Below are 27,849 nucleotides of genomic sequence, written 5' to 3'. Positions count from 1 at the left end.
GGTGTATCACGTTGATTGATTTGCGTATATTGAAGAATCCTTGCATTCCTGGGATAAACCCCACTTGATCATGGTGTATGATCCTTTTAATGTGCTGTTGGATTCTGTTTGCTAGTATTTTGTTGAGGATTTTGGCATCTATGTTCATCAGTGATATTGGCCTGTAGTTTTCTTTCTTTGTGACATCTTTGTCTGGTTTTGGTATCAGGGTGATGGTGGCCTCGTAGAATGAGTTTGGGAGTGTTCCTCCCTCTGCAATATTTTGGAAGAGTTTGAGAAGGATAGGTGTTAGCTCTTCTCTAAATGTTTGATAGAATTCACCTGTGAAGCCATCTGGGCCTGGCCTTTTGTTTGTTGGAAGGTTTTTAATCACAGTTTCAATTTCAGTGCTTGTGATTGGTCTGTTCATACTTTCTATTTCTTCCTGGTTCAGTCTCGGCAGTTTGTGCATTTCTAAGAATCTGTCCATTTCTTCCAGGTTGTCCATTTTATTGGCATAGAGTTGCTTGTAGTAATCTCTCATGATGTTTTGTATTTCTGCAGTGTCAGTGGTTACTTCTCCTTTTTCATTTCTAATTCTATTGATCTGAGTCTTCTCCCTTTTTCTCTTGATGAGTCTGGCTAATGGTTTATCAATTTTGTTTATCTTCTCAAAGAACCAGCTTTTAGTTTCATTGATTTTTGCTATTGTTTCCTTCATTTCTTTTTCATTTATTTCTGACCTGATCTTTATAATTTCTTTCCTTCTGCTGGCTTTGGGGTTTTTTTGTTCTTCTTTCTCTAATTGCTTTAGGTGCAAGGTTAGGTTGTTTATTCGAGATGTTTCCTGTTTCTTGAGGTAGGCTTGTATTGCTATAAACTTCCCTCTTAGCACTGCTTTTGCTGCGTCCCATAGGTTTTGGGTCGTCGTGTCTCCATTGTCATTTGTTTCTAGGTATTTTTTGATTTCCCCTTTGATTTCTTCTGTAATCACTTCGTTATTAAGTAATGTATTGTGTAGCCTCCATGTGTTTGTATTTTTTACAGATCTTTTCCTGTAATTGATATCTAGTCTCATAGCGTTGTGGTCGGAAAAGATACTTGATACGATTTCAATTTTCTTAAATTTGCCAAGGCTTGATTTGTGACCCAAGATATGATCTATCCTGGAGAATGTTCCATGAGCACTTGAGAAAAATGTGTATTCTGTTGTTTTTGGGTGGAATGTCCTATAAATATCAATTAAGTCCATCTTGTTTAATGTATCATTTAAAGCTTGTGTTTCCTTATTTATTTTCATTTTGGATGATCTGTCCATTGGTGAAAGTGGGGTGTTAAAGTCCCCTACTATGATTGTGTTGCTGTCAATTTCCCCTTTTATGGCTGTTAGTATTTGCCTTATGTATTGAGGTGCTCCTATGTTGGGTGCATAAATATTTACAATTGTTATACCTTCCTCTTGGATCGATCCCTTGATCATTATATAGTGTCCTTCTTTGTCTCTTGTAATAGTCTTTATTTTAAAGTCTATTTTGTCTGATATGAGAATTGCTACTCCAGCTTTCTTTTGATTTCCATTTGCATGGAATATCTTTTTCCATCCCCTCACTTTCAGTCTGTATGTGTCCCTAGGTCTGAAGTGGGTCTCTTGTAGACAGCATATATATGGGTCTTGTTTTTGTATCCATTCAGCCAGCCTGTGTCTTTTGGTGGGAGCATTTAATCCATTTACATTCAAGGTAATTATTGATATGTATGTTCCTATTCCCATTTTCTTAAATGTATTGGGTTTGTTATTGTAGGTGTTTTCCTTCTCTTGTGTTTCTTGCCTAGAGAATTTCCTTTAGCATTTGTTGTAAAGCTGGTTTGGTGGTGCTGAACTCTCTCAGCTTTTGCTTGTCTGTAAAGGTTTTAATTTCTCCATCGAATCTGAATGAGATCCTTGCTGGATAGAGTAATCTTGGTTGTAGGTTTTTCTCCTTCATCACTTTAAGTATATCCTGCCACTCCCTTCTGGCTTGCAGAGTTTCTGCTGATAGATCAGATGTTAACCTTATGGGGATTCCCTTGTGTGTTATTTGTTTTTTTTCCCTTGCTGCCTTTAATATGTTTTCCTTATATTTAATTTTTGACAGTTTGATTAATATGTGTCTTGGCGTGTTCCTCCTTGGGTTTATCCTGTATGGTACTCTCTGTGCTTCCAGGACTTGATTAACTATTTCCTTTCCCATATTAGGGAAGTTTTCAACTATAATCTCTTCAAAAATTTTCTCAGTCCCTTTCTTTTTCTCTTCTTCTTCTGGTACCCCTATAATTCGAATGTTGGCGCGTTTAATGTTGTCCCAGAGGTCCCTGAGACTGTCCTCAGTTCTTTTCATTCTTTTTTCTTTATCCTGCTCTGTAGTAGTTATTTCCACCATTTTATCTTCCAGGTCACTTATCCTTTCTTCTGCCTCAGTTATTCTACTATTGATCCCATCTAGAGTATTTTTAATTTCATTTATTGTGTTCTTCATCATTGCTTGGTTCCTCTTTAGTTCTTCTACATCCTTGTTAAATGTTTCTTGCATTTTGTCTATTCTATTTCCAAGATTTTGGATCATCCTTACTATCATTATTCTGAATTCTTTTTCAGGTAGACTACCTATTTCCTCTTCATTTGTTAAGTCCAGTGTGTTTTGAGCCTGCTCCTTCATCTGCTGTGTGTTTTTCTGTCGTCTCATTTTGCCTATCTTACTGTGTTTGGGGTCTCCTTTTCACAGGCTGCAGGTTTGTAGTTCCCGTTGTTTTTGGTATCTGTCCCCAGTGGCTAAGGTTGGTTCAGTGGGTTGTGTAGGCTTCCTGGTGGAGGGAACTAGTGCCTGAGTTCTGGTGGATGAGGCTAGATCTTGTCTTTCTGGTGGGCACGTCCACGTCTGGTGGTGTATTTTGGGGTGTCTGTGGCCTTATTATGATTTTAGGCAGCCTCTCTGCTAATGGATGGGGTTGTGTTCCTGTCTAGCTAGTTGTTTGGCATAGGGTGTCCAGCACTGTAGCTTGCTGGTCGTTGAGTGAAGCTGGGTCTTGATGTTGAGATGGAGATCTCTGGGAGATTTTTGCCGTTTGGTATTACGTGGAGCTGGGAGGTCTCTTGTGGACGAGTGTTCTGAAGTTGGCTCTCCCACCTCCGAGGCACGGCCCTGATGCCTGGCTGGAGCACCAAGAGCCTTTCGTCCACACAGCTCAGAGTAAAAGGGAGAAAAAATAGAAAGAAAGAAAGAAAGAAAGAGGCTATAATATAGTGAAGTAAAATAAAGCTATTGTAAAGCAAAGCTATACAGACAAAATCTCACCCAGAAGCATATACATATACACTCACAAAAAAAAGGAAAAGGGGAAAAATTAATATCTCCTGCTCCCAGAGTCCCCCTCCTGAATTTGGGATGATTCGTTGTCTATTCAGGTGTTCAGCAGATGCAGGCACATCACGTTGTTTGTGGAGCTTTAATCCGCTGCTTCTGAGGCTGCTGGGAGAGGTTTCCCCTTCTCTTCCCTGTTCGCACAGCTCCTGGGGTTCAGCTTTGGATTTGGACCCTCCTCTGCGTGTAGGTCGCCTGAGGGCGTCTGTTCCCCGCCCAGACAGGACGGGGTTAAAGGAGCAGCTGCTTCGGGGGCTCTGGCTCACCCAGGCCGCGGGGAGGGAGGGGTACAGAGGAGGCGGGGCGAGCCTGCGGCGGCCGAGGCCGGCGTGACGTTGCACCAGCCCGAGGCGTGCAGTGTGTTCTCCTGGGGATGTTGTCCCCGGATCCCGGGACCCTGGCAGTGGCGGGCTGCACAGGCTACCGGGAGGGGCGGTGTGGAGAGTGACCTGTGCTCACACACAGGCTTTTTGGAGGCGGCAGCAGCAGCCCCAGCGTCTCACGCCCGTCTCTGGGGTCCGCGCTGATCGCCGCGGCTCGCGCCCTTCTCTGGAGTTCATTTAGGCGGCGCTCTGAATCCCCTCTCCTTGCGCGCAGCGAAACTAAGAGGCAAGAAAAAGTCTCTTGCCTCTTCGGCAGCTGCAGACCTTTTCCCGGTCTCCCTCCCGGCTAGCTGTGGTGCGCCAACCCCTTCAGGCTGTGTTCATGCCGCCAGCCCCAGTCCTCTCCCTGGGATCCGACCGAAGCCGAGCCTCAGCTCCCAGCCCCGCCCGCCCTGGCGGGTGAGCAGACAAGCCTCTCGGGCTGGTGAGTGCTGGTCGGCACTGCTCCTCCGTGCGGGAACCTCTCCGCTTTGCCCTCTGCACCTCTGTGGCTGCGCTCTCCTCCGTGGCTCCAAAGCTTCCCCCCTCTGCCACCCGCAGTCTCCGCCTGCGAAGGGGCTTCCTAGTGTGTGGAAACCTTTCCTCCTTCACGGCTCCCTCCCACTGGTGCAGGTGCCGTCCCTATTCTTTTGTCTCTGTTATTTCTTTTTTCTTTTGCCCTACCCAAGTACGGGGGGAATTTCTTGCCTTTTTGGAGGTCGGACGTTTTCTCCCAGCGTTCAGTGGGTGTTCTGTAGGAGCAGTTCCACGTGTAGATGTATTTCTACTGTATCTGTGGGAAGGAAGGTGATCTCCGCGTCTTACTCTTCCGCCATCTTCTCGCCACCCCTTGATGGTGATTTTTGATGTCAGCCCTGTACTAGGTTCTGTGCATTATTGTGAGAGTGTCTAAACCTGGAATCTATTTGAAAGCAAGACAGTTTCTTGTACCCTTTTTACATGGCCCAGCCTTGCTTAGTGAGTGTGTCTGTGCTTTTTCTTTTTTTTAGTTATGTATAATATAATCATATTTTCTGAATCAAAATTGAAGCATACTGGTCAGACACATTGGTCTAGCTGCACATGGTCAAACAAGAACACAGCATAGAGTACTTTTTAATCAATTCTAATATACACATAGTTTTATTATTCTAACATCACTGAAATAAGGATAAGGATGTGTCTTGCAATCAGTAACATGTTGGTTTAACTTTTTTTCTTGATTAGTGGTATAAAAAATAATGGTGTGTCTTACAATCAGTAGCATCTTAGATATGATCAAATTGACACCAGGATTATCCCAGAAAATCGAGGAAAAGCAATCTGTTTTTAAACATGTTCAAACCTTGCAGTTCTTTTTTTTTAAAGATCTTTATTGGAGTATACTTGCTTTACAATGGTGTGTTAGTTTCTACTTTATAACAAAGTGAATCAGTGATACATATACATATGTCCCCATATCTCTTCCCTCTTGCATCTCCCTCCCTCCCACCCTCCCTATCCCACCCCTCTAGGTGGTCACAAAGCACCAAGCTGATCTCCCTGTGCTATGCGGCTGCTTCCCACTAGCTATCTATTTTACGTTTGGTAGTGTATATATGTCCATGCCACTCTCTCACTTTGTCCCAGCTTACCCTTCCCTCTCCTCGTATCCTCAAGTCCATTCTCTAGTAGGTCTGCATCTTTATTCCCATCTTGCCCCCAGGTTCTTCATGACATTTTTTTTTTAGATTCCATAAATATGTGTTAGCATACAGTATTTGTTTTTCTCTTTCTGACTTACTTCACTCTGTATGACAGTCTCTAGGTCCATCCACCTCACTACAAATAACTCAGTTTCGTTCTTTTTATGGCTAAGTAATATTCCACTGTATATATATGCCACATATTCTTTATCCATTCATCTGTTGATGGACACTTAGGTTACTTCCATGTCCTGGCTATTGTAAATAGAGCTGCAATGAACATTGTGGTACATGACTCTTTTTGAATTATGGTTTTCTCAGGGTATATGCCCAGTAGTGGGATTGCTGGGTCATATGGTAGTTCTATTTTTAGTTTTTTAAGGAACCTCCATAGGGACTGTATCAATTTACATTCCCACCAACAGTGCAAGAAGGTTCCCTTTTCTCCACACCCTCTCCAGCATTTATTGTTTGTAGATTTTTTGATGATGGCCATTCTGACTGGTTTGAGATGATATCACATTGTAGTTTTGATTTGCATGTCTCTAATGATTAATAATGTTGAGCATTCTTTCATGTGTCTGTTGGCAATCTGTATATCTTCTTTCGAGAAATGTCTATTTAGGTCTTCTGCCCATTTTTGGATCGGGTTGTTGTTTTTCTAATGTTGAGCTGCATGAGCTGCTTGTAAATTTTGGAGATTAATCCTTTGTTAGTTGCTTCATCTGCAAATATTTTCTCCCATTCTGAGGGTTGTCTTTCCATCTTGTTTATGGTTTCCTTTGCTGTGCAAAAGCTTTTAAGTTTCATTAGGTCCCATTTGTTTATTTTTGTTTTTATATCCATTTCTCAAGGAGGTGGGTCGAAAAGGATCTTGCTGTGATTTATGTCATAGAGTGTTCTGCCTATGTTTTCCTCTAAGAGTTTTATAGTGTCTGGCCTTACATTTAGGTCTTTAATCCATTTTGAGTTTATTTTTGTGTATGGTGTTAGGGAATGTTCTAATTTCATTCTTTTACATGTAGCTGTCCAGTTTTCCCAGCACCACTTATTGAACAGGCTGTCTTTTCTCCACTGTATATTCTTGCCTCCTTTATCAAAGATAAGGTGATCATGTGTGTGGGTTTATCTCTGGGCTTTCTATCCTGTTCCATTGATCTATATTTCTGTTTTTGTGCCAGTACCATACTGTCTTGATTACTGTAGCTTTGTAGTATATTCTGAAGTCAGGGAGCCTGTATTCCTCCAGCTCCGTTTTTCTTTCTCAAGATTTCTTTGGCTTTGTGGGGTCTTTTGTGTTTCTGTACAAATTGTGAAATTTTTTGTTTTATTTCTGTGAAAAATGCCGGTGGTAGTTTGATAGGGATTGCATTGAATCTGTAGATTGCTTTGGGTAGTATAGTCATTTTCACAGTGTTGATCCTTCCAACCCAAGAACATGGTATATCGCTCCATCTGTTTGTATCATCTTTAATTTCTTTCATCAGTGTGTTATAATTTTCTGCATACAGGTCTTTTGTCTCCTTAGGTAGGTTTATTCCTAGATATTTTATTCTTTTTGTTGCAGTGGTAAATGGGAGTGTTTTCTTAATTTCACTTTCAGATTTTTCATCGTTTGTGGATAGGAGTACAAGAGGTTTCTGTGCATTAATTTTGTACCCTGTAACTTTACCAAATTCATTGATTAGCTCTAGGAGTTTTCTGATAGCATCTTTAGGATTCTCTATGTATAGTATTATGTCATCTGCAATCAGTGACAGCTTTACTTTTTCTTTTCCAATTTGGATTCCTTTTATTTCTTTTTCTTCTCTGATTGCTTTGGCTAAAACTTCCAAAACTATGTTGAATAATAGTGGTGAGAGTGGGCAACCTTGTCTTGTTCCTGATCTTAGTGGAAATGGTTTCAGTTTTTCCCCATTGAGGATGATGTTGGCTGTGGGTTTGTCATATATGGCCTTTATTATGTTGAGGAAATTTCCCTCTATGCCTACTTTCTTGAGGGGTTTTTTATCATAAATGGGTGTTGAATTTTATCAAAACTTTCTCTGCATCTAATGAGATGATCACATGGTTTTTCTTCTTCAATTTGTTAATATGGTGTATCACATTGATTGATTTGCGTATACTGAAGAATCCTTGCATTCCTGGGATAAACCCCACTTGATCATGGTGTATGATCCTTTTACTGTGTTGTTGGATTCTGTTTGCTAGTATTTTGTTGAGGATTTTTGCAACTAGTTTCATCAGTGATATTGGCCTGTAGTTTTCTTTCTTTGTGACATCTTTGTCTGGTTTTGGTATCAGGGTGATGGTGGCATTGTAGAATGAGTTTGGGAGTGTTCTTCCCTCTGCTATAGTTTGGAAGAGTATGAGAAAGATAGGTGTTAGCTCTTCTCTAAATGTTTGATAGAATTTGCCTGTGAAGCCATCTTGTCCTGGGCTTTTGTTTGTTGGAAGATTTTTAATCACAGTTTCAATTTCAGTGCTTGTGATTGGTCTATTCCTATTTTCTATTTCTTCCTGGTTCAGTCTCGGAAGGTTGTGCATTTCTAAGAATTTGTCCATTTCTTCCAGGTGGTCCATTTTATTGGCATATAGTTGCTGGTAGTAATGTCTTATGATCCTTTGTATTTTTGCAGTGACAGTTGTTACTCCTCCTTTTTCATTTCTAATTCGATTGATTTTATTATTCTCCCTTTTTTTCTTGATGAGTCTGGCTAATGGTTTATTAATTTTGTTTATCTTCTAAAAGAACCAGCTTTCAGTTTTATTTATCTTTGCTATTGTTTTCTTCATTTCTTTTTCATTGATTTTGGGTCTGATCTTTATGATTTCTTTCCTTCTGCTACCTTTGGGGTCTTTTGTTCTTCTTTCTCTAATTGCTTTAAGTGTAAGGTTAGGTTGTTTATTTGAGATGTTTCTTGTTTCTTGAGGTAGGATTGTATTGCTATAAAGTTCCCTCTTAGAACTGCTTTTGCTGCATCCCATAGCTTTTGGGTCGTCCTGTTTTCATTGTCATTTGTTTCTAGGTATTTTTTTATTTTCTCTTTGATTTCTTCAGTTATCTCTTGGTTATTAAGTAGTGTATTGTTTAGCCTCCATGCGTTTGTATTTTTTACAGATTTTTTCTTGTAATTAATATCTAGTCTCATAGTGTTGTGGTCCAAAAAGATACATGATACGATTTCAATTTTCTGAAATTTACCAAGGCTTGATTTGTGACCCAAGATATGATCCATCCTGGAGAATGTTCCATGAGCACTTGAGAAGAATGTGTATTCTGTTGTTTTTGGATGGAATGTGCTGTAAATATCAATTAAGTCCATCTTGTTTAATGTGTCATTTAAAGCTTTTGTTTCCTTATTTGTTTTCATTTTGGATGATCTGTCCATTGGTGAAAGTTGGGTGTCAAAGTTCCCTACTATGATTGTGTTACTGTCGATTTCCCCTTTTATAGCTGTTAGTATTTGCCTTATGTATTGTGGTGCTCCTATGTTGGATGCATAAATATTTGGAATTGTTATATCTTCTTCTTGGATTCATCCCTTGATCATTATGTAGTATCCTTCTTTTTCTCTTGTAATAGTGTTTATTTTAAAGTCTATTTTGTCTGATAGGAGAATTGCTACTCCAGCTTTCTTTTGATTTTCATTTGCATGGAATATCTTTTTCCATCCCCTCACTTTTAGTCTGTATGTGGCCCTAGGTCTGAAGTGGGTCTCCTGTGGACAGCATATTTTTGAGTCTTGTTTTTGTATCCATTCAGCCAGTCTGTGTCTTTTGGTGGGAGCATTTAATCCATTTACATTTAAGGTAGTTATCTATATGTATATTCCTATTACCATTTTCTTAATTGTTTTGGGTTTGTTATTGTAGGTCTTTTCCTTCTCTTGTGTTTCCTGCCTAGAGAGGTTCCTTTAGCATTTGTTGTAAAGCTCGTTTTGTGGTGTTGAATTCTCTTAGCTTTTGCTTGTCTGTAAAGGTTTTAATTTCTCTGTCAAATCTGAATAAGATCCTTGCTGAGTAGGGTAATCTTGGTTGTAAGTTTTTCTCTTTCTTCACTTTAAGTATGTTCTGCCACAGCCTTCTGGCTTGAAGAGTTTCTGCTGAAAGATCAGCTGTTAACCTTTTGGGGATTCCCTTGTATGTTATTTATTGTTTTTCCCTTGCTGCTTTTAATATTTTTTCTTTCTTTTTAATTTTTATAATTTGATTAATATGTGTCTTGCTGTGTTTCTCCTTGGATTTATCCTGTATGGGCCTCTCTGTGCTTCCTGGGCTTCATTAACTATTTCCTTTCCCATATTAAGGAAGTTTTCAACTATAATCTCTTCAAATATTTTCTCCGTCCCTTTTTTTCTCTTCTTCTTCTGGGGCCCCTATAATTGGAATGTTGGTGCATTTAATGTTGTCCCAGAGGACTCTGAGACTGTCCTCAATTCTTTTCATTCTTTTTTCTTTATTCTGCTCTGCAGTAGTTATTTCCACTATTTTATCTTCCAGGTCACTTCTCCGTTCTTCTGCCTCAGTTATTCTGCTATTGATCCCTTCTAGGGAATTTTAAATTTCATTTATTGTGTTGTTCATCACTGTTTGCTCTTTAGTTCTTCTAGGTCCTTGTTAAACGTTTCTTGTATTTTCTCCATTCTATTTCCAAGATTTTGGATCATCTTTACTATCATTATTCTGAATTCTTTTTCGGGTAGACTGCTTATTTCCTCTTCATTTGTTAGATATGGTTGGTTTTTGCCTTGCTCCTTCATCTGCTGTGTGTTTCTCTGTCTTCTCATTTTGCTTAACTTACTTTGTTTGGGCTCTCCTTTTCGCAGGTTGCATGTTTGTAGTTCCCGTTGTTCTTGTTGTCTGTCCCCAGTGGCTCAGGTTGGTTCAGTGGCATGTGTAGGCCTCCTGGTGGAGGGAACTAGTGCCTTTGTTCTGGTGGATGAGGCTGGATCTTGTCTTTCTGGTGGGCAGGTCCACATCTGGTGGTGTGTTTTGGGGCTGTCTGTGGTCTTATTATGATTTTAGGAGCCTCTCTGCTAATCGTTGTTTTGTGTTCCTGTCTTGCTATTTGTTTGGCATAGGGTGTCCAGCAGTATAGCTTACTGGTCATTGAATGGAGGTAGGTCGTGGCGTTGAAATGGAGAGCTCTGGGAGATTTTCGCTGTTGGATATTTCATGGAGCTGGGAAGTTCTTGTGGATCAGTGTCCTGAACTTGGCTCTCCCACCTCAGAGGCAGAGCCCTGACGTCTGACTGGAACACCAAGAGCCTGTCATCCACACGGCTCAGATTAAAAGTGAGAAAAAGTGAAAGAAAGAAAGAAAGAAGAATATAAAATAGAATAAAGTAAAATACAATAAAATAATTAAAATAAAAAATAAAAAGTATTTAAAAAATTGTTTTAGTAATAAAAAAAAAGAAAGAAAGAAGAGAGCCACCAAACCAAAAAACAAATCCACCAATGAAAACAAGTGCTAATAACTATACTTAAAAATAAAACAAAAAAAAATGGAGAGACAGAACCATAGGACAAGTGGTAAAACCAAAGCTATACAGACAAAATCACACACAGAAGCATACACATACACACTCACAAAAAGAGAAAAAGCGAAAAATATATATATGTCATTTTTCCCAAAGTCCACCCCCTCAATTTGGGATGATTTGTTGTCTATTCAGGTATTCCAGAGATGCAGGGTACATCAAGTTGATTTTGGAGATTTAATCTGCTGCTCCTGAGGCTTCTGTGAGAGATTTCCCTTTCTCTTCTTTGTTCACACAGCTCCTGTGGTTCAGCTTTGGATTTGGACCCGCCTCTGAGTGTAGGTCGCCTGAGGGCATCTGTTCTTTGCTCAGACAGGACGGGGTTAAATGAGCAGCTGATTCGGGGGCTCTGGCTCACTCAGGCCAGGGCGAGGGAGGGGTACGGAGTGCAGGGCGAGCCTGTGGAGGCAGAGGCTGGTGTGACGTTGCCCCAGCCTGAGGCGCACCATGCGTTCTCCCGGGGAAGTTGTCCCTGAATCACGGGACCCTGGCAGTGGCGGGCTGCACCGGCTCCCGGGAGGGGAGGTGTGGATGGTGACCTGTGGCCGCACACAGGCTTCTTGGTGGCAACAGCAGCAGCCTTAGCGTCTCATGCCCGTCTCTGGGGTCCTCGCTGATAGCCCTGGCTTGCGCCTGTCTGTGGAACTCCTTTAAGCAGCGCTCTTAATCCCCTCTCCTTGCTCACCGTGAAACAAAGAGGCAAGAAAAAGTCTCTTGCCTCTTCGGCAGCTCCAGACATTTTCCCGGACTCCCTGCCGGCTAGCTGTGGCACACTAGCCCCCTTCAAGCTGTGTTCACGCAGCCAACCCCAGTCCTCTCCCTGGGATCTGACCTCCGAAGCCCGAGCCTCAGCTCGCAGCCCGCACCCGCCCCGGTGGGTGAGCAGACAAGCCGCTTGGGCTGGTGAGTGCTGGGTGGCACCGATCCTCTGTGCGGGAATCTCTCCGCTTTGCTCTCTGCACCCCTGTTGCTACGCTCTCCTCCATGGCTCCGAAGCTCCCCCCTCCGCCACCCGCAGTCTCCACCCACGAAGGGGCTTCCTAGTGTGTGGAAACCTTTCCTCCTTCACAGCTCCCTCTCATTGGTGCAGGTCCCGTCCCTATTCTTTTGTCTCTGTTTTTTCTTTTTTCTTTTGTCCTACCCAGGTATGTGGGGAGTTTCTTGCCTTTTGGGAGGTCTGAGGTCTTCTGCCAGCGTTCAGTAGGTGTTCTGTAGGAGTTGTTCCAGCTGTAGATGTATTTCTGATGTATTTGTGGTGAGGAAGGTGATCTCCACATCTTACTCTTCTGCCATCTTGAGGCTCCTCTATAGTATGGTTTTAAATCAACTATACTTCAATTAAAAAAATACCAATAGCATTTTTTCAGAAATTGTAAAAATCAATCCTAAAATATGTATGAAACTATAAAAGACCACAAGTAGGCAATCTTGAGCAGAAGAACATAGCTAGCGGTATTACACTTCCTGTTTTCAAAATATATATTACAAAGATACTGTAACCAAAACTGTATGGTGCAGGTAGTAAACAGACATATAGACCAATGGAACAGAATAGAGAGTACAGAAATAAATCTTCACATTTGTGGTCAATGGTATTTACCCAAAGAAAATGAAAACACAAATTCGAAAAAATGTATGCACCTCCATGATCATTGCAGTACTGTTCACAGTAGCACAATATGGAAACAACTTGTATCCATTGATGAATAAATGGATAAAGAAAATGTGAGATATATACACACACACACACACACACACACATTATTCAGCCATAAAATAAAACGATCTTGCATTTTGCAAAAACATGGATGGACTTTGAGGGCATTATGCTAAGTGAAATAGGCCAGAAGAAGAAAGACAAATACTGTATGATGTCACTTGTATATGGAATCTAAAAACATCAGACTCATAGAAGCAGAGAGTAGAATGGTCTTTGCTAGGGGCTGAGAGGTGTCAGAAATGGGGATATGTTGGTCAAAGAGTACAAACTTTCAGTTATAAGATGAGTAAGTTCCAGGGTTTTAATGTACAGCATGGTGACTATAGTTAAAGATATTGAGTTTTATACTTGAAAATTGCTATGAGAGTGAATTTAATGTTCTCACCATAACAACAACAAAATGGTAATTATGTGAGGTGAAGGATATGTTAACTAACCTTATTGTCATAAACATTTAAAATATATATTAACATAACGTAATCACATCGTATACCTCAAACTTATACAATTCTATACATATACATATATAAATTATCTCAATAGAGCAATAGAGCTGGGGAAAAAAGATCTCGAATCAGTAACCTAACTTTCTACCTTAAGAAAGTGGAAAAAGAAGAGCAAAAGAAACCCACAACAAGCAGAGGAAAGAAAATAAATATTAGACAGAAATAAATGAAATATAGAATAGAAAAACAGGAGAGAAAAACCAATGAAACCAAAAATTTCAACAATGTTGACAAATCTTTTGTGTACAATCCCTCAAAAAAGAGAGAGAAGTCAAATTTCTAAAATCATGAATAAAAGGGGTGGTACTACTATCAACCTTACAGAAATGAAAATGATTGTAAGGGAATATTACTAACAACTGTACGCCAATAAATTAGGTATCCTAGACAAAATGGTCAAATTCATAGAAAAGCACAAACTGCTGAAGCTGACTCAAGAAGAAAGAGAAAATCTAATCATACCTATAACAAGTAAAGAAACTGAATTAGTTATCAGTAAACTCCCCACAAAGAAATCTCAAGACCAAAAGCTTCACAGGTGAATTCTACCAATCATCTAAAGAAGAATTAACATCAAATTTTGACAAATTCTGTAAAATATAGAAGGAGAGCGAACACTACCTAAATCATTCTGAGGCCAGTATTACCCTGCTATCAATGTAGACAAAGAAAACTACCTACTGATATCCCTTATGAATGTAGATAGAAAAAATTTCAGCATAATGTTAACAAATCAAATTTGGCAATGTATAAAAAGGATTTACAGCATGACTAAATGAAGTTTATCCTGTGAATGCAAGAATGATTCAACATAGGAAAATAGATCAAAATAGTAAACCGCATTAAGAGGAACAGGACAAAACTCACAAGATCATTTGGTAGACACAGAGAATATATTTGACAAAATCCAACACCCTTTTATGATAAAACACTCAACAAAATATTAATAGAAGGGAAATTTCTTAACCCAGTAAAGGGCGTTATAAAAAGCCCACATATTTCCTCTGTGCTTCTATTCAACACTGTATTGAAGCTTCTAGCCAGGGCATTTATGGAAGAAAGTAAAATAAAATAGAATCCCAGTTGGAAAAGAAGTAAAACTACCTCTATTCACAGATGATATGATTTTCTATATTTCAAATACTAAGGAATGCACACAAAAACTATTAGATCTAGTAAATATGTTTGGCAAGATTACAGGTATCAAGATTGGTGTACAAAATCAATTGTATTTCTATACACTAGTAATGAAAATCTGAAAACAAAATGAGAAAATAATTCCATTTCCAATAATATAAAAAAAGAATAAAATACTTAGGAAGAACTTTTAAAATATGTGCAAGACTTACTACTGAAAACTGCAAAATATCACTGAAAGTAATTTCTAAAAACCCTAATAAATGGTTCATGGGTTGGATGACTAATATTAAGATGGCAATACTCCACAAACTGATCTATAGATTCAATGCAATCCTTATCAAAATCCCCCCTGCTTTTTTGCAGAAATTGAGAAGCTGATCCTAAAATTCATATGGAAGTACAAGGGACCCACAACAACCAAAGCAATTGAAAAAGAATAATAAAGTTGGAGGATTCACATTTCTGGATTCCAAAACTTATTGCACAGCTTGAGTCATGGTAAGACAGTGTAGTATTAGCATAAATACAAACATATAGATCAATGGCATGGAATTGAGAATCCAGAAATAAACCCACACATTTATAGTCAATTTATTTTTTGACAAGTATGCCAGGGGAATTCAATGGGGGAAAGAGTAGTTTTTCAACAAACAGTGCTGGGGAAACTGGATATCCACATGCAAAAGAATGAAGTTGGACTGTTGTCATCTAAAAAAATTAACTCAAAAGTTACAAATTGATTAAAAGGCCTTACTGTAATAACTCAACTATAAAAAATTTAGATAGAAGCCTAGATGTTGATCTTAATGACCTTGTAATATGCAACAGTTTGTTAGCTATGACACCAAAAGCACAATAACAACAAAAAAAATGGATAAATTCTACTTTGTCAAAGTTGAAAATATTTGTTCTCAAAGAATGCCATCAGTAAAGTGAAAAAGACAATGAACAGAGTTAAAGAAAATGCTAGCAAATAACATATCTGATAAGGGACTTGTATGCAGAATATATAAAGAAATTTTACAACTCAATAATAAAAACACAAATAATCCAATTAAAAATAAGCCAAGGGTTGAACTCGTTATTTTCTGAAGAAGATATACAGATGGCTAGTAAGGACATGAAAAGATGCTCAACGTCATTGGTCATGAGGGAGGTGCAAATCCAAATCACGGTAAGACTTCACACCGACTATAATGGTTATAATAAAAATATGGACAATACTGTGTTGGCAAGCGTGGAGAAATTGGAATCTTATACATATCTAGTGAGAATGTAAAATGTTGCATTCACTTTCTTTTAATTGGAGTATAATTGCTTTACAATGTTGTGTTAGTTTCTGCTGTACAATGAAGGGAATCAGCTATATGTATACATTTAGTCCCTCCCTCTTGGACCTCCCTCCCACCAACCCCCTTCCCACGCATCTAGGTTATCACAGAGCACCGAGCCGACCTTCCTGTGCTTTATAGCAGGTTCCCACTAGCTATCTGTTTTACACATGGTAGTGTATTTTTGTCAATCCTAATCACTTTTAAGAACAGTTTTACAGTTGGCCAAAGTTTAACATAGAGTTAACATATGACCCTGCAATTTCACTTCTAGGTATATACTCAAAAACTTGTACATGAATGTTCATAGCCGTATTAATCATAACAGCCCAGAACTGGGAAAATCCAAAGGTTTGTCAACTGATGAATGACTCAACAAAGTTTGGTATATTCATACAATGGAATATTATTCAGCCATTGAAAGTAATAAAGCATTGATATATGCTACAACATGGATAAACCTTGAAAACATTATGCTACGTGAAAGAAGCCAGTCACAAAACTCCACATATACTATGATTCAATTTATATGAAATGGCTAGAATAGTCAGATCTATAGACAGATAATTCGTGGCTGGAGAGGTGGGAAAATGGGGATTGACGGCTTTTTGGGGTAATGAAAATGTTCTAAAATTAGATAGTGGTGATAGTTGCATAACCTTATGAATATATTTTACATTTAACACCACTGAATTGAAAAGGTTAGAAATTTTTAAAAAGACGTTGCATCATGTCACAGAACTTTGGGACCTTTTTAGCTCATTTGCTCATGTTTTGAGAAAATATTCAATATGTGGCCATACATTCAGAAATTAGTATTACACTGTGTAATTTTCATGATGTGATATCTATCTCAAAGCTGTTTAAGCAACTATTAAAACTTATTAGTCTGTCCTTAATTGGAAAACTGGAAAATCTTTACCCCAATTGGTCTTCAGAAAGTAGAGTCTTAATTTTTGTATCTTATCTAAACCTGAGTTGCCGGTGGGGGTGGTGGTGGTGGAAAGGATACATATAATAGCTGAAAGGAAATATATTACATTCACTTCTCCAGATTTATACTTTGGAAATCAAGCTATATCATCAGAGAGATGTATATTTAGACCACATTATTTTGTCTTTTTGCAGAATTATTTAGTGAAATTGCCCTTTAACAAAATGCTATCAGCCTGCATTGAAGTATATCATCAAGAGTCCTATGAAACTAGCTACTTATTGTATTTTACTGACAGAATGCTTTTGAGGACATTGTTCTCTATATTTTCCAATTTTATAAAGACCCACGTTATACATTTCTTTCTGGATTTGCTACCCAAAAAAACCTGTCTCTCATGAAAATTTTCTTTCATAATACTCTTGTGAACACTATGGCTCTTGTCGCTGTATTTCCTCCTTTGCTTTTGCTACTGTGTGGGACTGAGCCAAATTTGTGGGTCATTTCTTAGCATAGTACACAGATTGTTACATAAACTTTGCACATTAACTTTACTAATAGTTTTATATGTATCTTGTATTATGTTTAGCTTTATGATCTGCCTCAAATTGTTTTTTTTCTAATCATAGACTAATAGCTCACTGGACAGATTTAGATAGAGAAAGATAAATAGACAAACAGATCCTCATCCTGGCCACAGAAAGATTCATCATGTCAACTACAAACTTACTCTAAATCCTTAAAAATCATTTAACAAATGCATATTGTTGCCCAAAAAAGTGAGAATAAGGGACTATGACTGGCTCAGTGCAACACAACTACATGATAGGAGTTATAATTCACATATACGTCCTACAGTCATTGTTTGTATGTTATACTTGTTAATCAGTGATAAGAAACTGGGTTCTCATGTGATGAAAGTTAATCTCTGTTATTGCAGGTCTGATTTCCATTACTATTATGAGCTTGAAATATGAAGGCAACTTAAATTGCCAAGAAGTGTCAAGTGATATGGGGATTTGAGAACATTTATCAACTCATTTCAGCAACATTAACATTTTTATTTGAAATATCCAGTTAAACAGGAAACTTGAAAGGCAATTTTTTGCTTCAATTTTTCATATATCATACTAAAATTTGCTGTAAAAATTCTGGTTGTCTCTTCAAGACATTAAAAGAATGTCACACTATGCCCAGTAAGTTGTTTGATCCTTCTGGAAATGAAAGGATTGACTGATTTACTGATTAATTGAATTTTTCTATTTTTTATTAAATTGTTTGTTGTCATGGCAACCTAGGCTTTGTCTCTTGCTTAAGAAGGAAGCAGATCATGACATTTTTATTACATGTGTTAAAGAATGACAGCCTTGACAAATCCTCCCTTGACATGGAAAAGTGTAACAATATGCCCAGATGCCTGAGGTTGTGGCACTTGCATCTTTGGTGAAGGAGGTGGTCAAATAACTGTGATCCTTCGCTATATGAAAGTTCCGGGAAGAAAACTTTTTACCCTAAGTGGTTTTTAGAATGACCACACAATGCTTAACTTTCCTTGGCATGCTTAAGATATGGTCTACAGCATGAAATATCTGGATCAAAAGAGAAAAATCTCAAACATCTAAAAATATTGCTCAAACATCCATATTTTAAAAGTAAAAATTGTATATATTTAAGTTGATATTTTGATTTTTACATAGTGAAATGATTACTACAGTTAAGCAAATTAACATTCCCTTCTCACAATTACCATTTTTTTGAGTGTATGGTGAGAGCACCTGGAATCTACTCTCTTAGCAAATTTCCAGTACTCACTACAGTATTATTAACTATAGTCATCATACTGTACATTAGATCTCTAGACTTATTCATCCTATATAACTACAGCTTTATAACCTTTGACCAGCATCTCCACATTTCTCCCACCTCCCTGCCACTGGTAACTACCATTTCTTTCCCTGCTTCTATGTATTTGAGTTTTTTAGGTTCCACATATAAGTAAGGTTATGCAGCATCTTTCTTTCTGTATCTGGCTTATTTCACTTAGCATAACATTCTTCAGGGCCATCCATGTTGTCGCAAATGGCAGGATCTCCTTTTTAAAGGCCAAATAATATTCTACTGTTTTATTAATTGGAAATTTCTGGATGGTGGATTGAATTTTGCGTGAAGATATTTGTCATTGTATAAGAATTACCAGTATGATGACTTATTCCCTTCACAATCTATGCTGAAACCACACAAAAATGAGAACATAGGACTATCCTTTGGGAGCACTGGTCATGCTTGGCTGGCCTTAACAAGATGGAGTTGACTTGTTAGATTTGATTTATGAGTGGAGGAGAATGGTCAGAAAGTTAGTTGTTTGATGGAAATACAAGTTTTTTACCCCAAAACCTGTTCACAAGTATAATCTTCCCTATCTCCAAAAATGGAATCTTCGTAAAATTGGCTATTCAAGTCAGAAAACTGCGAGTCATCTTTGTATCCTCTTTTCCCTATACCCCTTATTTAAAATTCATTAGCAAATACTGTGTATTCCATCTACAAAATTTGTCTTGTATAGAAACCTGTCTCTCCAGGTACCCTTCTCACACTATCATATATTGCCCAGAACCTCTGTGCAGCTCTAACTTTTCTCTTGCCTTCTCTTTGAATCTATTTTCCACTTTCAACAAGAGCAATCTTTTAAAAAAAACATATAAATCAGAATACTTCACTGCTACGCTTATATCATAACACTGAATTTTCACTGAACTATGGAAAACATACTGAAGTAAAAAGCATGGTAAGAAGGTATGTGTGTAGAGAGAGAAGGACTCTTGACTTATCTATTCTGGATATCTGTCTTGGGCGGTGATACGAATGTTCATGATGCCAGATGGTGCAAACGTGTCATCTTTAGAATGTTGATCCTGAATTTATGAGGATGAGATTGCACTGAGATAGCCACACTATCTCACTGTGTTCTTCTTTGGAACCAAGAGGAAGAGGGCCTGAAGCAGGGGCTGAGATTATGGCCAGCCCGGTGGCCAGATCAAAGCCGAGTGAATCAGTTGCTCAGGGAGGCAAATTGCCACCTGGGCCAATTTCACTCAACAACCAAGCTGGCGGAGAGATGTGACCACCGCCAATGAGCTTTGATTCGTGTAGGTGGAGCTACAGGTGTCCCTCTTTCTCTGTGGTGGCTGAGAGGGGAAAGAGCTGTGGCTAAGCAGACCCAAAGTGTAACGTTTCCTAGGGGGGCCCACTAGACTTCTCCAGGAGTAGAGCACTGACATAGCCTGTGGCAGTCTGGCCCGAGTGGGTTCTGGTCATTGGAAAAATGAGTGGACTCTGCCTGAAGAGTTCATTTTCCTCCGTGAAAAGTTTCCTCTTCCTGCGGCTAGGGGATGTGAGTGGCAATGACTCAGTGCTGTCTAATTACCTCTGCCTTTGGTGACCCCACATCCCAAGGGGTGAGGGCTCAGGGACCAGCCCCCCCCCCACAGGTCAGGGAAGATCATTCATTGGCATCATTCAAAGAAAGATGAGGCCATTTTAATAGGGTACGCTCATCTCTAGGTGAGTGTGGAAACTCTGTGACAGGAAGGAAAATAATTGCATTTTCTCCCAAAGCTGCCGGAAATAATTTCTACTTTAATGGTGAAAACAGAACTCTTTACATCTCTGGACATTTTGCATTGTAGGCTGTAATGAGCAAGAAAATGTCTTTCTTTTAATAGCTAATCCTCTGATGCTTCATGCCTGGCAAGGTAAGTTGACGTGGCAAATTATCGTTGTCGAAGAGAGATTGAGCCAGGAACAGCATCCTTGCTTTGTCCACTGTGTCACTTAGCTTGTTAGTGTAGCAAGAACACTGGCACTTGTTTGCAACAGGACATTTTTGAAAGTGTGGCGGTCACCAGCACAGCCCCACACAGATGCAGGAAGAGAGGGAAGACCTCCTGCCCCAACTTCTCCCACTTGTACCAGACTCCTTTAGCTGAATGCACTGGTGTCACCTTTGTTAACAGTTACACCCTTCACCGCCCTCTCTTCCATCTGTCCCCCACCTCTCTCCTGCTCACCCCCCGCAATTCCCAGGAGTCCCAGGGAGCTGGGATTAGTCTTTCTACTGTAGAGAGCATGATCTAGGGTTTTCTCGCAAGAGCAGGGGTTTCTCTAGAGAGGGTCTGAGCATGAGTGGGCAGGGAGAGATGGCAGAGATAAATGGGTACTCGCACCACATGCCCAGAGTCATAATGTCCGCTGGGACCAGTACTGAGCACTTGCATCCTCTTACTTTGGTCCCTGCTTCTAACTCCATCTCCCTTAGCGTCTTTATTTTCTCTTTGTGGGTACGCATTTTTTTCCAGCGTGTCAGCATAAAGTTGGGGTGCCCTTTAAGCTGAAATGTCTGCCTCATTCTTCTTTCTTTTATGAGTGGAAACTACCCTTAACCTTCTCTGCACTTCACATTCTCTACCTGTGAGGAGGTGTCCATGTTCATAATGAAATGTCTATGATTTTTTGAATGTCCCTTTACTTGGGAAGTCTTATTCACAGTATTTCTGAAAGTCCTGCATTTCAGATATTTAACACTTTAATAAACTTACATTTATGTATATGCTTCCATATTTCCAGCAGTTTTCAATGGAACCATATTTTCTTGACCTTCCACAAAGCATTATTTTGGAATACATTCCATCAAGCATTCTTTTTGACTTTAATAGAGTTGTGAGTGATTCTTACCAGAATGGATATAGGTAATGTTTTAATACCACCATCATTTATATGTAGTTTTTACATTGTGACTTAAGCATATACAGGTTTTTTTTTTCCCTTAAGACAGCACATTATCTAGATCGGCTCCTTATTTTGCTCTGAACACACATCTGAGATGGCTATCTAAATAGAAGTACAGTTTTGTGGGTTATATAGACTTTCTCTTGTATGTGAATTTCATGACCTGGTGAGTTTATGGATACTCTAGAAAGATCTGTTAAGTTAACCTGGATTTAGATTTCAAATGCCTATTATGTGAGTGGTTCATAAAGAGAGAAGAGGGGGAAATGCTCTTGCCTATACACATTCAAAACTTTGAACTAATTCATTTCTGTAGATCTTTCTTGTGTGGCAAAAAGGAAAAAGATGTAAATCCAAGGTAATTGCCTGATGATATAATTTCTTCAAATAAAGTTTGGCATCTTCTTAGAATTTCTACATGGCTCCCAAAGGAATATTAAAAATAATATACAACATAACCTTCAAAGAACACATTTACCTCCAAGAATAGAGAACCCACATTGAAGTCTTATTCCTGTCACAGGCGCTGTGGTCACACTAGGAACTGGAATAACCTGACCTCACAAACTCTTCCAGTGAGACTTTTGTTTAGCTTCCTCTTGCAGTACAAACTAACATTGAGCATTTGTGTTAGGCAATATTTCCATCAAGAAATTTACTAAAAGAGATCACAGAATGTTGAGGTCAGAAGTAACCTTTGAAAGCATCTCATTTAATCTCATTTGTAAATGGGCAATCTTGAGAGCAAAGATGCAGATACCCATGGAGACAGTGGCAGAGTCCAGACCATTGTTCCATGACAACCAGTAACTGGTCTTGTGTACATATTTACTGACTCAGCTCATGCCAGCAAGCCCTATTATGGTGCTCATGACTGAGTCTATTAAAATGTATCCTCAACCCCAGACCTCATTCCCCTTCCACACTGTAGTCTTATACTGCTAAATAATGTACTTTGGTACCTAGATGACTTCCTATGGAGGAAGATTTTTTTTTTAAGTTAGAGGGGGATGTTGGGCATTTGACAACGAATCTGAGAAATAGATGTGTCACTTAGCTATATAGTAATTGATATATAATAGGTTTTCATGTAGTTAAATATAAATTTCAATTTTCATCCAATAATTTTTCATGGCCTTTAGTTTTGAAGCATAGGAATTTTATAAGGGTGATTTTTGAAATCATAATTTAAATAAACATATGCTTTTAGAATCTAAACTCTTTGGCTTATGTCCAGCTCATGCTGGTCATCATGACTCCTTCCTTTATGGAAGCCTCTATATCAGTGGTTCCCAACATTGACTGTCCATCAAAATTACTTGTGGAGACTTTTAAAAATGATATGTTCTAGTTACTGTATGAATTTGCTTGTGTGAAATTCCAGGACAGACAAACTAATACACAGTGAAAGAAAACAGATCAGTGATTGCCTGGTGCCAACGATGTAACAGATTGCCTGGGATGGGGTAGGAGGGAACTTTCTGAAGTGATGTAAATGTTTTATATCTTGATTGTGGGGTGATAGTTACACAAGTATACACATTTGTCCCTGCTCACTGAACTGTACACTTACTTTGTATTTGTGGATGAAATTACACTTACATTGCATTTATGGATGAAAATTATACCTCAATAAAGTTAATCACCCTCCAGACACAAAAACATGTGATGAGGACCCACATGCAGAGATTCTGATTAAGTAGATCCAGCATGGGTTCCTTCCTGGTATCAGCCCATGGGATTCTGAGGAGCAGCTGTGATTGAGAACTTCTCTTGAGATACTAGAATCTAAGGTGTGCTTTCTTTGATTGGCCTATGAGATTTCGAATCAAGAATTTTTATCTTCTCCATTTAAAATAACAACATAAAACATCATTTTTAGAGGTATGATTAAATTAATTGACCTCTGTGATAGTGTTAGCAAAGACCCTTTGACCTCTGTGAAAAACAAAGTGAATGTATCTTTTTTTTCCCACTTAGCATTGTGCTCCATCCATTCACAAGAACGTAGGTTATTTCCATGCTCTGGACTATTGGTTCATCTCCATGGTTTTGTGTGTACACTGTTTCTAGCATTAAAAAAATGCATTTGTGAATGTCCAGTGCTTGAGGGGCACTTTCTCTGGGGGGTGCCAAAACTGCCGAATCTTAAGCAAACACGTACCTTTGGAAACTGTAAAATCTTAGCAGAAGTAAGTAGGGTACTGTGTGTGAAGGCACTGTGTGACAAGGTCTTAGAGGACATATAGAATTTCAATTCCATGGTCATATTGAATTAGCAGCTCTTTTGCCTCAGAATGGTACCATTCCAAAGCAATCTGAATTCCAGTTTGAGCTTTTGAGCAGTCTTAAGCCACTACATCCCAAAGTCCTACACAAAGGCAGCAGATGTAGTCACTACATATCTGGACTCAGTGCTTATATTGTTCCCTATATGCACTTCTTACCCTGTATCATGGCTATCTCCACTTCTAACTTGTGAGCTCCTTCAGGGCAGCAATTGTACAGTTCATGTCTGTGCTACCAGAATTAAGATGTTGTGTGGCCTAGGCAAGGTCCTCAGTAAATGTACATGGAGTGAGCTAATGAACTTCAGAAACCAAGCAATCATAACTGCATATTGGAATACAAAAAATACAAGTGAGTTTAAAAATGCACTGGCCTTCAGAATTCATTACTTTGTACTAAACATTGTTTCCCTCTTTTGGATTATTTTTGGGTTACTGTCCCAAAAGTTGGATTACATAACCAAAGAGTATGAAAATTTCTCAAAGCATCTACTGCATGCAAAGCATTAGGTTGTGCTCTACATAGGAGATGTAAGAGGCTATGCAGCTAACATATTGGGACAATGGATTGATCTGGTTGACATCACATACCAACTTAATCACTGTTTTCCACGTGAGATCTAAAGGAGGGTCTCTGCTTCAGGTTCCCAGAAATAAAGATCTGTGCTATGAACAAGAAACAGGGAACATAGAAAGGATTTGTACCTGGGAGGGCCCCACAGGGTCCTGCTCAGTTTCAGTCTCATGACTATTACTGCAGGTTATGAGGTCTGTTAGATAAGAATTGTGTTTCTTCTTTAAAAGGAATTTTAGAGCAAAAGGAGCTTGTAGAATCATAATATGATTTTACACATTTGAATAAAATCTGCAGATCTATATAGTTGGGCTGAGAATGCCAACCCCCATGAAGGACAGTGTGACCATTTAGGGAGATTCTTATTATTTATTCTCTCTCTTCTCTCCATCATAGACCTGTCTATTCTCCTCTCTTCCAACCTACTTATTGAATATCTTCTGGATTTATCATAGCAAAACATATGTTCACTTTATAATATTTTGAAAGAAAGAAAAATTAAGATGCAAACACAAAAACAAAACTACAACACTTGCCCCCCAGAAATAACCACTTTTTAAATCTATAAACGTACACATTCATAACCCAAAAGCAACCCCTGTAAATATTTTAACTTTTTCTCCATCCAGGCCTTTTACGTCATCGTCTTAAGGCCATAACCTATATGTAATATTTGGAATTCTTTTCTTTTTTTAAATGACATTCATTTTATTAAGTTTAACAAATAGATAAAAGCAAAAACTATTTAGAAATCAACCATAATGTGATATTACACCCCAGGTATAGTACTATATAATATTCATGTAAAAATAGGTGTCAGATAATATCGATAGATACTGCTTTGGAACTTGCTCCTTTCACTTAGCTGTGTTGTTCTATGGATGTCTCTGTGCCCCTTGAATTCACTCTTTCTTTCTCTGCTCTGCTGTCTGTCCCAGAGGCTGGGACAGACTGTGGAGTAGCCTTGCCCTCTGGCTTCCAGATAGGTCTGGTGAGAGGAAGCCTTGTTACAAAAAAAAAAAAAAAAGATCTGTGCTATGGACTGAATGTTTGTACCCCCAAAATTCATTCATATTTTGAAGCTCTAGTCCCCAATGTGATTGTAACAGGAAGTGGGGAATTTGGGAGGCAATTAGGTTTAGAAAGGTCACGAGGGTGGGGCCCTCATGATGAGATTTATGCCCTTATAACAAGAGGAAGAGATAGGCGATCTCTATCTCTGTCTGTGTTTCTGTCTGTCTCTCTCTCTCCACCTCCTTCTCCCTCTCCTTCTCCTTCTCCTTCTCTTTCTCTCATGTGAGGATATTGCAAGAAGGAAGCCATCTGCAAACCAGGAAGAGAGCTCTCACCAGACACTGAATCTGCCATCATCTTGATCATGGACTTCCCAGCATCCAGAACTGTGAGAAATAAATGTTTGTTTTTTAAGCCACCCAGTATATGGTATTTTGTTATATTAGCCCAAAGTAAGACAGCCTGCACTATTCTATTAGGCAGCAGTCTATATTCTACATATCTCCATAGATTGCTGTGTGTGTTTGTGTGTGTGTGTGTGTGTGTACAGAAATTCTAACTATTGATATTCTTACTAATGAAATATCCTGCTGTTGAGCTAATAAGATGTAGTGGTTGTGATGAGGGATGCCCAAAAGAATGACAGCTTGCTGACAAAATTTGTTTTACATCTATGTGATCACATTTCAAGTGTTCCCCTTTGGGGTGCTTGTCTCAGTATATAAGTGCCCTTTGTTGTGAAACCTTGGCTCACTCATCCTTATCAACATTTGTCCAATTTCCAAATTACCATGTATTTCTTCCTCTAAAGTTTATCCTTCACCGATTTCTGTTTTTCCCCTGTCACAGACTCAAAGGTGCTGGTGAAAATTTTGGCGGAAAGAGGACCATTTTCTTTTCCTGCTCTGTAATTCGAATGCTGACATTTTGCTCTTTGTATTAAATGCTATCTTCCATCCTCCCTGGCCTAGGTACTTTACCTCACAATCAGATATCCCCTGCTCTATCCTGTAATCATGTCCCAGGTTTGTTACATCCAACAAGTGATGGAGTTATCAGTACTGTGTGTTAGGAAGTCCAACCATTTTATCTGACGTTTATGAGCCCAAATCATCAGGAGCTTCTTTTGTGACATTTCTCCACTCTTGATACTCTCATTCTTAAACACCCACATAATGAATTACTTGTTCTTTTTCATTGGAGGCTTCATCCAGATGATTCTTGTCTTCTACATGTTCATCGTTGCCACTCTCTTGAGAATCTTCTTAGCTGAAGTCAAATCCAAAGCCTTTTCCGCTTTATCTTCACATTTGACTGATGTCACTCTCTTCTATGGGTCCATTACATTTATATATATGTGACATTCTTCCAACTATTCTCTGGATCAAGACCAGGCCATATCAGTTTTCTACATGGTGATAATTCTTTTGTCAAACTGCATTATCTATTGCCTAAGAAAAATGGAAGTGATAGATTTCTTGAAAATCTCCTCTATAAGGTTCAAGACCAGTCTGGGTAAGAACTACACAGAAAATGCTTAAGAAACTTCTTATTTTTCTTCATGTTTGATACAAAATTAAATTACTTGGAGCTAAATGTTTCCTCTGATTCTTCATTACCACTCTTTCTTCTACATCAATTTTTATTTTCAAGTTATCTTCTTTCCTTATTTTAGAATGGACTTGAGGACATGGAGAGGGAGAAGGGGAAGCATGGATGAAGTGAGAAAGTAGCATCGACATATATACACTACCAAATGTAAAATAGCTAGCTAGTGGGAAGCAGCTGCATAGCACAGGGAGATCAGCTCGGTGCTTTGTGACCACCTAGAGGTGTGGGATAGGGAGTGCAAGAGGGAGGGGATATGGGGATATATGTATACATATATATATATATATATATATATATACATATATATATATGATTCATATATGAATCAGTGAAAACTGATTCACTTTGTTATACAGCAGAAACTAACATCAAATTTCCAGATGACTTGGAACAGAATTAATGTTCTTTTTTGCCCTCAGGGTCTAAAATTGTAAGGAGGAAAGGAAGAGAGGATATTCACATTTTCTAAGCATGTATCATGTGCCAGGTACTTTATACCCAATATTTTATGTAATCCCTGAAACAAATCACTGAGATAGGTATTATTAACTTCATTTTTCACATGAAGAAACTAGAGTACTAAATAAGTGAAGTGAGTTACCCAAGATCATACAGTTAGGAATTGGAAGAGCTGAGAGGCAAAGCCAGGTCTGTTTGATACTGTGTCCACTGATATACTCGCAAAAAAAAAAAAAAAAAAAAAAAAAATATATATATATATATATATATATATATATATATTTATATATCTCCTTCACCATAACTTCCAGTAGGCATTTCATTCTTTGCTGGCTCAGAGTATAAAAGCATCTTAGGCTAAACACCATTTGATTTGGTCTCTTCTGGCCTTAAGATATGACTCTCTACCTTAAAGGCACCCTCCTTTCTCTGTGCAAAACATTCTGGCCAGTGGCCATGCACTGATAATACTAGTAGCTACTCAGCTATTCTCTGTATGTCCACACAGTTCTGGTCC

This window comes from Balaenoptera acutorostrata, chromosome X (assembly GCF_949987535.1).
Source record: "Balaenoptera acutorostrata chromosome X, mBalAcu1.1, whole genome shotgun sequence".
Lineage (NCBI taxonomy): Eukaryota > Metazoa > Chordata > Mammalia > Artiodactyla > Balaenopteridae > Balaenoptera > Balaenoptera acutorostrata.
The sequence above is the reverse complement of the archived record's forward strand: the minus strand, read 5'-3'. Positions refer to the sequence as shown.